We start from the raw sequence: 11,792 nt of genomic DNA, 5'->3' as shown, positions 1-11,792 counted from the left end.
CATACAACAAAATGCAACACAAAGCGCTTCACTTTAATTGAAATATAATAATAAATCAGCCAATGGTAAATGATAAACCTATGGCAATTATTAGTGAAATTACATTTATAGCTATGACTGCAGAGCTGCCAACCTATAGAAATTCACTTCCAGAACAATTTGTCTAAATTTCCATATTTTTAAAATTATGTGAAGAACATTATTACGGGGCAGTTATTGGAGTATGTTATGTAATAGGAAAAAAATAAATTCTGCATACTGTTCAATTTCACAACAATCATTACTCTATGATCTTAATTGTTAATAAATTGTGGCTTCAATGTTTGTTGTTTTAAGTATTTATTGCATCAATCTTGGAATGCAGGGATTTTGTTTGATGAGCGTGCTGCGTCTGAGAGACACAAAAATTAGCAGGGACACAAAGTAGGAACAATCTGCATTTTAGAATGCATAACCACGGCTTTGTACTGCGTCGTGGTGATTATTATTTTTTTCTCTTTTTTTTGATGAGACAGGACTATTAGGTAGCATTTGCGCCCTAATTTCTAAATGGTCAGTCATTTGAGGAAGGAAGAAAACAATTCACACATGAAACCTATCATCTCTAAAACAATCAGAGATGTGAAGGGCGGGGACACTTCGTCTGATTGGCTGTGTGCGTGTCTGTATGAGTGCGCACATGCTTGCTTGCTTTTGAAATATGGATGCTAACGCACACAAAGAAGTTTTGTGACGGCAAGGAGGTAGCTGCACAGTTGATGGATTTAACAAACTCTACACAGGCGGCGCTGGGATTTGAACCCCGGTGTACAGAACTGTGAGGCAGATGTGCTAACCAGTTGCACACTGTGCCGTCATTTTAAACACAACCATCCTACCCAATTTCTTCAACTGGGAACAAAAAAGCTGCTGGGACATATCCCGTTTCCAGTCAGACTGCAATTATGGAACCCCTTACCCAACAATGCAAATACAAACGTGACAGCGTATATGGTGCAGGTATGCTCACATTATATACAGTATAGCGTACTCACTGTCGTAAGAGATGTAGCCACTGAACATGTTGACAAAGCAGTGTTTAAAGAAAGGCTCCAGACGTTTGAAAAGTAGGATAAATATTGAATCAAAACACACTGCTTTGATCTACTTGTGTTGTTATTTATGTTGCTACTTGGTACTTTTTCCTGAACCAACTGGAAACTTAATTAACCTAATGTTTAATATTTAAGTGCACTTTTTGTGAATAGAGCCCGAGACTGTTTTATTTATATATTTTTTTATCTATAGAAGTCTATATAAGCTATTTTATTTATTGTTCTACATTACAATGTCAATCTTCATTATTCTTATAATTTAAAGTGAATTCTTCTTAAAAAGATGATTATTATGCTCTAATATCATATCAGTGGCATTAAAAACATCAACAATACTAACTTTTGTCGTGATAATTTTTGGGGAAAATATATTGTCCTAAAAGATTTGCTATCGTGACAGGCCTAAAAAGATAATATATTGAGAAAGAGCAAGAGCAATGGATAACACAATAATATTGTACAACCCCAATTCCAATAAAGTTGGGACGTTGTGTTAAACATAAATAAAAACAGAATACAATGATTTGCAAATCATGTTCATGCTATAAGTAATATATGTAATTATTATGTAATATATATTATGTAATTGAATACACTACAAAGACAAGATATTTAATGTTCAAACTGATAAACCTTATTGTTTTTAGAAAATAATCATTAACTCCAAAAAGTTGGGACACGGTCATGTTTACCACTGTGTTACATCACCTTTTCTTTTAACAACATTCAAAAAATGTTTGGGAACTGAGGACACTAATTGTTGAAGCTTTGTAGGTGGAATTCTTTCCCATTTTTGCTCGATATACAGCTTCAGCTGTTCAACAGTCTGGGGTCTCCGTTGTCGTATTTTACGCTTTGTAATGTGCCACACATTTTCAATGGGAGACAGATCTGAACTGCAGGCAGGCCAGTCTAGTACCCACACTCTTTTACGACGAAGCCATGCTGTTGTAACACGTGCAGCATTAATGGTGCCTTCACAGACAAGAACAGTAAGTTATCCATGCAATTGGGACTAACACAGCCCCCTACCATCACAGATGCTGGCTTTTGAAGTTTGCATCCATAACAGTCCGGATGGTTATTTTCCTCTTTGGCCCGGAGGACACGACGTCCACAATTTCCAATAACTATTTGAAATGTGGACTTGTGGACCACAGAACACTTTTCCACTATGCATCAGTCCATATTAGATGAGCTCGGGCCCAGAGAAGCCAGCAGCGTTTCTGGGTGTTGTTGATAAATGGCTTTTGCTTTGCATAGTAGAGTTTCAAGTTGCACTTACGGATGTAGCGCCGAACTGTATTTACTGACATTGGTTTTCTGAAGTGTTCCTGAGCCCATGTGGTGATATCATTTAAACATTGTTGTTTTTTGATACAGTGCCGCCTGATGGATCAAAGGTCACGAGCATTCAATGTTGGTTTACGGCCTTGCTGCTTACATGCAGTGATTTCTCCAGATTCTCTGAACCTTTTGATGATATTATGGACCGTAGATGATGAAATCCCTAAATTCTTTGCAATTGTACATTGAGGAACATTGTCCTTAAACTGTTCGACTATTTTCTCACGCACTTGTTCACAAAGGGGTGAACCTCGCCCCATCTTTGCTTGTGAATGACTGAGCAATTCAGGGAAGCTCCTTTTATAACCAAACATGGCACCCACCTGTTCCCAATTAGCCTGTAGGTGCCTCGAAAATGGCACCTACAAAGAGACACGCTTACGAAGCACAGTTTAAACTGCAAGCTGTCAGTTACGCGGAGGAACATGGGAATCGAGCAGCCGCGAGAGAATTGAAGATCAACGAATCCATGCTTCGCAAGTGGAGGAATCAGGAAAACGAGCTTCGCCAAGTTAAGAAGATGAAGCTGAGTTTCCGTGGAAACAAGGTGAGCTGGCTAGACCAACTCGAGCAATGGATTAATGAGCAAAGAACAGCCGGAAGAGTCTCTACAGTCACCATTTGACTGAGGGCAATAACGCTTGCAGAAGAAATGAAAATCTAACATTTTCAAGGAGGTCCGTCTTGGTGCTTTTGTTTTATGAAACGGCGGCATCTATCCATCCCAGCAAGGACTACCGTGGCGCAGCAACTTCCGGCGGATTACAAGGAAAAGCTGGCCATCTTCCGCTCCTACTGTAGTAAGAAGACTGCCGACAAACACATCCAGCCCAACCACATCACCAACATGGACGAGGTGCCGCTCACTTTCGCTCACTTTCGACATCCCACTGTGGAGAAGAAGGGGACCACCACGGTAGCGATACGCACAACGGGGCACGACAAGTCGGCTTTTACCGTTGTGCGTGGTTGCCATGGTAATGGACAGAAACTGCCACATATGGTGATTTTTAAGAGGAAGACGCTGCCTAAAGAAAAGTTTCCAGCCGAAGTCATCGTTAAGGCCAATCAAAAGGGTTGGATGGACGAGGAGAAAATGAGAGTGGCTGAGTGAGGTGTACGTAAAGAGACCGTATGTTTTTTTCCACGCGTTACCGTCCCTGTTGATCTGTGATTCCATCCGCACCCATCTCACAGCCGCTGTGAAAAACCAAGTGCAGCAAATGAACTCGGAGCTTGCCATCATTCCGGGATCCTTGACGAAGGAACTCGGTGTAAACAGGGCGTTCAAAGTGAAGCTTTACTAAAACTGGGAGGCAACGCCGGGCGTGTTACGCCACCATATGTGAATGGATTGTGGATGCCTGGGCTAAGGTATCGATATGCTTTGACTGTTGTCCGAGGTCACTGATGGTGTAGTGGTACACTCGCCTGACTTTGGTGCAGGCAGCGTGGGTTCAGTTCCCACTCAGTGACGGTGTGAATGTGAGTGCGAATTGTTGTCTGTGTCTATATGTGCCCTGTGACTGACTGGCGACCAGTTCAGGGTGTAGTCCGCCTTTCGCCCCGAAGTCAGCTGGGATAGGCTCCAGCGTCCCGCGACCCTAACCAGGATAAGCGGTGTTGAAAATGGATGGATGGGTGGATGTTGTCCGAGCTTTCGCGAAAGCCGGCATGATTGCTCAACAGTCCCCCGGCAACGAGACTGACTCTGACAATGACGAGAGGGAACCCGGCGTGTTTGTTGGAGAACTTGCCCAGCTGTTCCTTTCGGATACAGAAGATGAGGACTTTGATGGATTGGTGGATGAGGATTGATCAAAAAAATAACGTGAGTACATTGTTAAATACTTCAATGAAGTACAACAGAACTCAGTTTTGCTCCCACTGCCTTTTTAAAAACATTGTTTTAGCGTGCATGCATGCTACCAAATGTTTTAAGCTAGCGTATGTTTTACCATGCCTGCGCCCAATAATACGGTGCGTCTTATGTACGTGTTAAAAGACAGAAATAGACTCCGTAACTGAGACTGCACCTTTTAATACGGTGCGCCCTATGGTCGTTAAAATATGGTACTTTTAAATTAGAAGTTCATATACTCAAGTGCCGTAGCAGCGGTGACGTATTAATTCCTTTCCAGTTTCCGGTCCCTGTTATGGCTGTCTAGCATCATATATTACATAATCTTCCTCTATAAACACATACTAATTTGCCTGCTATTGTGCTCTTAAATGTTGGCTAATCTCTGCTATAACGCGGTTCCAGCCAGACTAATGTAAAGTGTACTGTACAACCCAATCACTTATTTTGAGGTTTTGCAACTTCATGTGATAGCGTAACGATTAGCATGGTGTTCCCATCTGTCTTCTTGTCTTATTCTTCACCTGTCCTTACCTAAAAGTGTAGTTCATTCGCTGTGATGGAGTCAATGATTAGTGACTTATGCTTCACCGACAACGGACGTGAGGCGCACATTTGCCTCCGCGGCTCTGCTGCATTAGCTGTAGCTCGTAGTAGGGTGGGCGAGATATACTGCCTTCGATATAATTGTGAATGTTGCTTTAATGATCTGCAATTTTCCGCTATCAAGTATTCATACTGTCTCTAAAAGAAAACAACCGAACGGGTGCATGGACACTATATGAGGAGGAGAGAAAGGAGGAGAGAAAGGAGGAAATGCATTAAACTCCTCATTCGCCAGAGCAGTAGACATGATTTAGTCACGTGACTCAGTGAGAAACAAAAACTCTCGCTCTCAAACTAGCAGGCCGAGCAACCTTTTCAGGAGTTTAGCAGCTTAACAAGTGGGTGAATTGAAATAATGGACCTCAATGGAACTCATGTTGTTTTTTGTTGACGAACAGGAAAATGACACAGACCTCCGATGTATGTGCTGGCTTCCCAAACGTGGCCAGTTTAGAAGATAATGGATGGCGCTGTTACGATTGTATATTCACTGGAGAATTTATTTCTTTAGGACAATATTTACAAAGAAAACTGTGCACTCTAATAGTCACCCCGACTGCTGATGAGGCTAATGGAGGAGCTAGCTAGCAGAGCCCTACAACTGCCACAGCTGTTGGTCAGTAAACACTGTATTTCACTATCCCATCACGAATCACCCACTGCTTTACTTATTTGAACCCTGTACTGAATGACCAACTTTAGCTGCTGAACTCACTGGGAATAAAAACAAAAAGAAGATTCCACGGTCATGACGTCACATACTATCGTTTAAAAATTACGTGCGCCCGCGAGTGCCAAGCTTGATCTTTTTTCCATTTCACTCTTCATAAGAAACACCTAGTCATGTGGAAAGGTTTCCACACTTTATGAGGCTAGCAAATCTAATTCCCTCACAGGATGAATAAAGTATCCATCCAGCCATCCATACACAACTTCCGCAAAAAAAAGTTGAGAAAATGTGAAAAACACACTCAGAAAACCCTCGCCAAGTAATTTACCAAAAACATATGACAAAAACAGGTAAACATTGGCAAGACAAAGGAATGCCAATAAGTACATTTATTTCTGCAGTTTTCTAGCCAAATTTGTATCCCAGTGTGTGCTGTATTGACAAATTTGTCTATTTGGTTTAAAATATTTAATTAGAGTTATATTTTGATGTCATCTTAGTTTTTGAACATTTCTTTACATTTTTTAAACAAAAGCTTTACTAAAATACTATCGTGCAAACCATATTTGGCATATTCTCCTGGATACAGGCTGGATATAACTTATTAATTATTAAATATTGCCATACAATATTCTTGTGAAATGTCCTGGATAAATATCCTGGGAAGCAAATAGATATTTACACCATTTTAAAAAAAAATAGGATGTCGTCAAATTATCGTTATCACAAAATGGGGGGTGGGAGTAATTTTTATTTTCCCATATCACCCACCCCTAATTTGTAGGTAGCACGGGCAGTGCAAAATAGCATGTAACAAGCATTCCACGTACCCGAAAAGTGGAACGCTGCGAGTTTGGACGACAATAAGGACGCTTTGTTTGGGCTAGTAGCCGCTAGCATGATGACGGAAAAGCCAGGCGGTTCCCATATTGAGGGCGACATGCAAACTTGAATAATTACAGTAAAAAAAGAGAGTTTTTCTTCGTTATTAATGTGTATGTTGCCAGTAGTTTGTGGAACGCATGTGTTATTTATCATTTAAGCTTATTTCACATTAATGGTTGATTGATGGCACTATGTCATTATCAAACCACGAGTGTAGGGTGTGTGTAATAAAGTGACCTCCCAGTCAATTCAATTGGATATTGCTTCTTAAACAGTGATTCTTTATTCAGAGGTGTACACACTCGGGTGCCCAAGCCGTCAGTGTTCAACATGTCATGCATGTGATGTTATTTTGGTAGTTCTATTTCGGTGAAAAAAAGTCTCTGTCCGAAACCGAAAATGCACTTTTGGGCTATTTACGACTGAAACATTTCAGCGGCCAAAATTCCGGTGCCTCACTAGTAAATAGGATATGAAATTTGCAACTCTACAAAATATTCTGCTCATTTATCACAATGGTGAACACCAGAGGTAAGAGTAAGCCACGTAGGGATGCACCGAAAATGTTCTGCAGAAAATGGTTTTCGGCTGAAAGACTTCTGTCACCGAAACAAAATGGCCGAAATAAGCTGCTGTGTTGACGCAAGGGGGGGAAAAAAAAACATAAAAACAGCGCGTTGACTTTGAACAGTCGCCCAACCTTCCTGCTTTCCGCTGTTTGGGTACTCCAGGAGAATGCTTGGTGCATGCTATTTTGCGCTGCTCCAGCTACCTACGAGGTACAGCTGGCTAGCTAATGCGGCTAAACACGATCCAGCGCTGCGGAGGCGAAAGTGTATTGGTTCTGGTGTCAACGCAGCATATGCAATGAAGATGGGCTCCATGGCAGCGAATAAACTACACAAATATCGTTACCACAAAGGGTGGACGAGGAGTAATTAACAGGAGAAAGACAGAGAAGCCATGCTAATTGCTAAGCTATCGTGACATGTATTCGCGAAAGACCTAAATGATTGGGTGATGCAGTACATTATAGCAGAGTAACGAACTTTGAAAAGCAAAACAGAAGTAAAATTAAGTGTCTGGAGAGAAAACAATAGTGACACAGGACGGATATTTAAAAGTACATTAATATAAATAATTATAAGAAAGTTTATTAGTCTGACAATGGGGACATTTGCATTGTTTCAGCAGGAATAATGGATATAAGCAGTGCAAAAATAGCATGCAAGAGAAGACTTTTGCACAGGATGGCATTGCACAACATTAGTAACTTCAATAAACTTGTTTTTCAGAGATTAAGAAGAATATCAGCCTGTGAGTGTTGTTATATTAACTGTCTGGATGTGTTACTGAGGCATTTGTCTGTGAATATTCGTTCTTTGAAGGCAATTCCCTCCCATGACCAAATTCTAATAAATAGTCCGTCCATAGGGTTTAGCATTAACTGTTAGCAGTAAACTGGCGATTTCTAAACTGATGTGTGTCTTATATTTAAATATAAGAGCCTAGAATGGACAGCTTGTATAAGAGTGATCAAATCTGAGATTTTATATCACGATCTGATTTGATCCTTTTTTTGCTGACATCGGACCTCAAAGATCGGATCGGGACACCCACCCCTAGTAACTTTAATAAACTAATTTTTCAGAGATGAGGAAGACTTTATGCCTGTAGTGTTATATTAACTATGTGTTACTACGGCGTTTATGTGTGAATATTCATAATTTCAAGGTACATCGCTCCTGTGACCAAATTCTAATATTAACTTGTCTGTCAATAGGGTTTTCCATTGACTGTTAGCAGTAAGATGGCAATTTCCAAAACGAAGGCGCAAATGAGAAAAAGTAATTGCGCTCTATCAGTGTGGAAAATGTTATAAACCCATTTCTAAAGCTTTGGGGCTGCAGTGAACCAAAGTGAGAGCCAAAACCAAGATGGCGCCTACCAGTGTGGTCGCCTCGGTAACGCGCTCTCTAGTATTGTCTTTGTTGTTGTGTTTTTCGTCCGTCTTTGGAGACCTTACACGACTCACTTACACAAGGGGAGACCTGCTAACTATCAAGGAGGCTACTCCGGACTTTCTGTCACCAACTTTCGAATACCCGCTCAGTTTTTTCCCCTGAGTTACTCACCGGAGCGGCCTCCGCGGTTTTCGGCGCATGGAGACGGAAGCGGCGCCACAGAGGGAAGCGAGCCGGCGTTCAGGTGAAACTCCGCAAGAGAGGACACAGATTGGCGTTCTGCTGAGAACAATAGCACACTAGCCAACGACTTGAATACCTTCTACTGCAGATTTGAAAAGGACAGTTTCACACCACACACCCACCCGGCCGCACCCGCGACCACAATCACACCTCTGACTTCTGCGTTAACCAGCCATGAACAGGATGTGAGACGCATCTTAAAACAACAGAAGATTAACAAAGCGGCAGGCCCAGACCATGTGTCCCCATCCTGCCTCAAAGTCTGCGCGGACCAGCTCGCTCCAGTCTTCACTCAAATCTTCAATAGATCTTTGGAAATGTGCGAAGTTCCATCCTGTTTCAAACGCTCCACCATCATTCCAGTCCCCAAGAAACCTGCAATCTCGGGTCTGAATGACTACAGGCCTGTCGCTTTGACATCTGTGGTCATGAAGTCCTTTGAACGTCTCGTGCTGGACCACCTCAAGAGGGTCACAGGTCCCCTGCTGGACCCCCTGCAGTTTGCCTACCAAGCGAACAGGTCTGTGGATGATGCAGTCAACATGGGACTGCACTTCATCCTCGAACACCTCGACAGTGCAGGGACCTACGCGAGGATCCTGTTCGTGGACTTCAGCTCAGCGTTCAACACCATCATCCCTGAACTCCTTTCAACCAAGCTTCTCCAGCTCAGCGTCTCACCTGCCACCTGCCAGTGGATTTACAGCTTTCTGACGGGCAGGACACAGCAGGTCAGGCTGGGGGAGGCCACCTCATCCACACGCAGCATCAGCACTGGGGCGCCCCAAGGTTGTGTCCTCTCTCCGCTGCTCTTCTCTCTCTACACGAACGACTGCACCTCAGCGAACCCGACTGTCAAGCTCCTGAAGTTTGCAGATGACACCACTGTCATCGGCCTCATCAAGGACGGTGACGAGTCTGCATATCGACAGGAAGCGGAGTGGCTGGAGCTGTGGTGTGGCCGACACAACCTGGAGCTGAACACGCTCAAGACTGTAGAGATGATCGTGGACTTCAGGAGGCATCCTTCGCCACAGCTGCCCCTCACGTTGTCCAGCTGCCTTGTGTCAACCGTCGAGACCTTCAAGTTCCTGGGAATTACAATCTCTCAGGACCTGTAGTAGGGGACCAACATCAACTCCGTCCTCAAAAAGGCCCAGCAGAGGATGTACTTCCTGCGGCTTCTGAGAAAGCACGGCCTGCCACCGGAGCTGCTGAGACAGTTCTACACAGCGGTCATCGAATCAGTCCTGTGTTCTTCCATCACAGTTTGGTTTGGTGCTGCTACAAAAAAGGACAAACTCCGACTGCAACGGACAATCAAAACTGCTGAAAGGATTGTCGGTACCCTCCTACCCACCATTGAGGACTTGCACGCTACCAGAACTAAGACAAAGGCGTGCAAAATCCTCTCGGACCATCCGCACCCCGGTCACCAGCACTTCCGGCTCCTTCCCTCAGGTAGGGGCTACCGACACAGCATGAGATGCTGTGGCATGACCTTAAAAAGGTGGTTCATGCTCAAAAAGAGTCCAATGTGGCTGAATTACAACAATTCTGCAAATACGAGTGGGCCAAAATTCCTCCACACTGCTGTAAGACTCATTGGAAATTATCGCAAACGCTTGATTGCAGGTGTTGCTGCTAAGGGTGGCCCAACAAGTTATTAGGTTTAGGGGGCAATCATCTTTTCACTCAAGGCCACGTAAATTTGGATTTTCTCTCTCCCTCAATAATAAAAACCTTAATTTAAAAACTGTATTGTGTGTTTACTTGTGTTATCTTTGACTAATATTTCAATTTGTTTGATGATGGGAAACATTTAAATGTGACAAAATGCGAAAAATAAATTAGACATCAGGAAGGGGGTAAACAATTTTTCACACCACTGTATCACGGCCACAATCGACAGAGGATGCCCATGGCATAATCCAAATCGGCCACAAAGCATTCTGAGAGCAGACCAGTTTAAGGATTTGTGGTCTCATTTTTATACCACTAAGAATCCATATACAATGTGTATAATGTACACAAAAGACAGAATATGACCAATTCCTCTCGGACCGTCTGCACCCCGGTCACCAGCTCTTCCAGCTCCTTCCCTCAGGTAGGCGCTACCGATCAACGCAAACTAGAACTAGTAGACATTCCAACAGCTTCTTCCCTCTTGCGATCAACTTCTTAAACACCTAACCTATAATTCCATTACAACAAGCTGGAAATTTTTTGACTTGAGTTCATTGTCACATTTCTGTGGGGCCAATTATGTATTACTCGTGCACTCACTGTAGTTGTCTCGCCATGGTGCACTATTTGCATATACTGGCCACTCATGCCAGAGTAGCATCTGGTCCATTTGCACACTGATTGAGGAGTATCTGTAACATTTGCACAACCATCATTGTCCCAGATGATCGCACTACTCGTCACTTTAAACTGCATACTCTCATTGAAGTCTCAGCGCCCTTTGCACAATGGTCATTGCACCGGACTATTGCAATATTAGTCATTCGAACTGCTCTAAGTGCTCGAGGACTCCGCATCTTTTTGCACAATTGTTTTTTGTCAATGTCTTTATGTCCCCAAAGTGTTCTGTAAATTGACTGTCTGTTGTACTAGAGCGGCTCCAACTACCGGAGACAAATTCCCTGTGTGTTTTGGACATACTTGGCAAATAAAGATGATTCTGATTCTGATTTAACTATTGTGCAGTAATGAACATGAACGTGCGTATGTGACAACTGGAGTAAGTGGGCTTATTCAATTCACTCCGCCAACATACCACAGTTTTAAATTGTGTTAATTCTACTTCTGTACTTTTAATTTAATTTTTAACAAAATTGTAACCCAACCAACCAACCATTATCTGAGCCGCTTATCCTCACTAGGGTCGCGGGAGAGCTGGAGCCTATCCCTGCTATCATCAGGCAGGGGGCGGGCAATTTAGAGCCTTCAATCAACCTCCCATGCAAGTTTTTGGGCTGTGGGAGGAAACCGCAGTGCCTGGAGAAAACCCACGCAGGGAGAACTTGCAAACTCCACACAGGCGGGGGCGAGGATTCGACCCCGGTCCTCAGAACTGTGAGGCAGACGCTCTAACCAGTTGTTCACCGTGCCGCCTA

This window comes from Phycodurus eques, chromosome 10 (genome assembly GCF_024500275.1).
Source record: "Phycodurus eques isolate BA_2022a chromosome 10, UOR_Pequ_1.1, whole genome shotgun sequence".
Classification (NCBI taxonomy): Eukaryota; Metazoa; Chordata; class Actinopteri; order Syngnathiformes; family Syngnathidae; genus Phycodurus; species Phycodurus eques.
The sequence above is the reverse complement of the archived record's forward strand: the minus strand, read 5'-3'. Positions refer to the sequence as shown.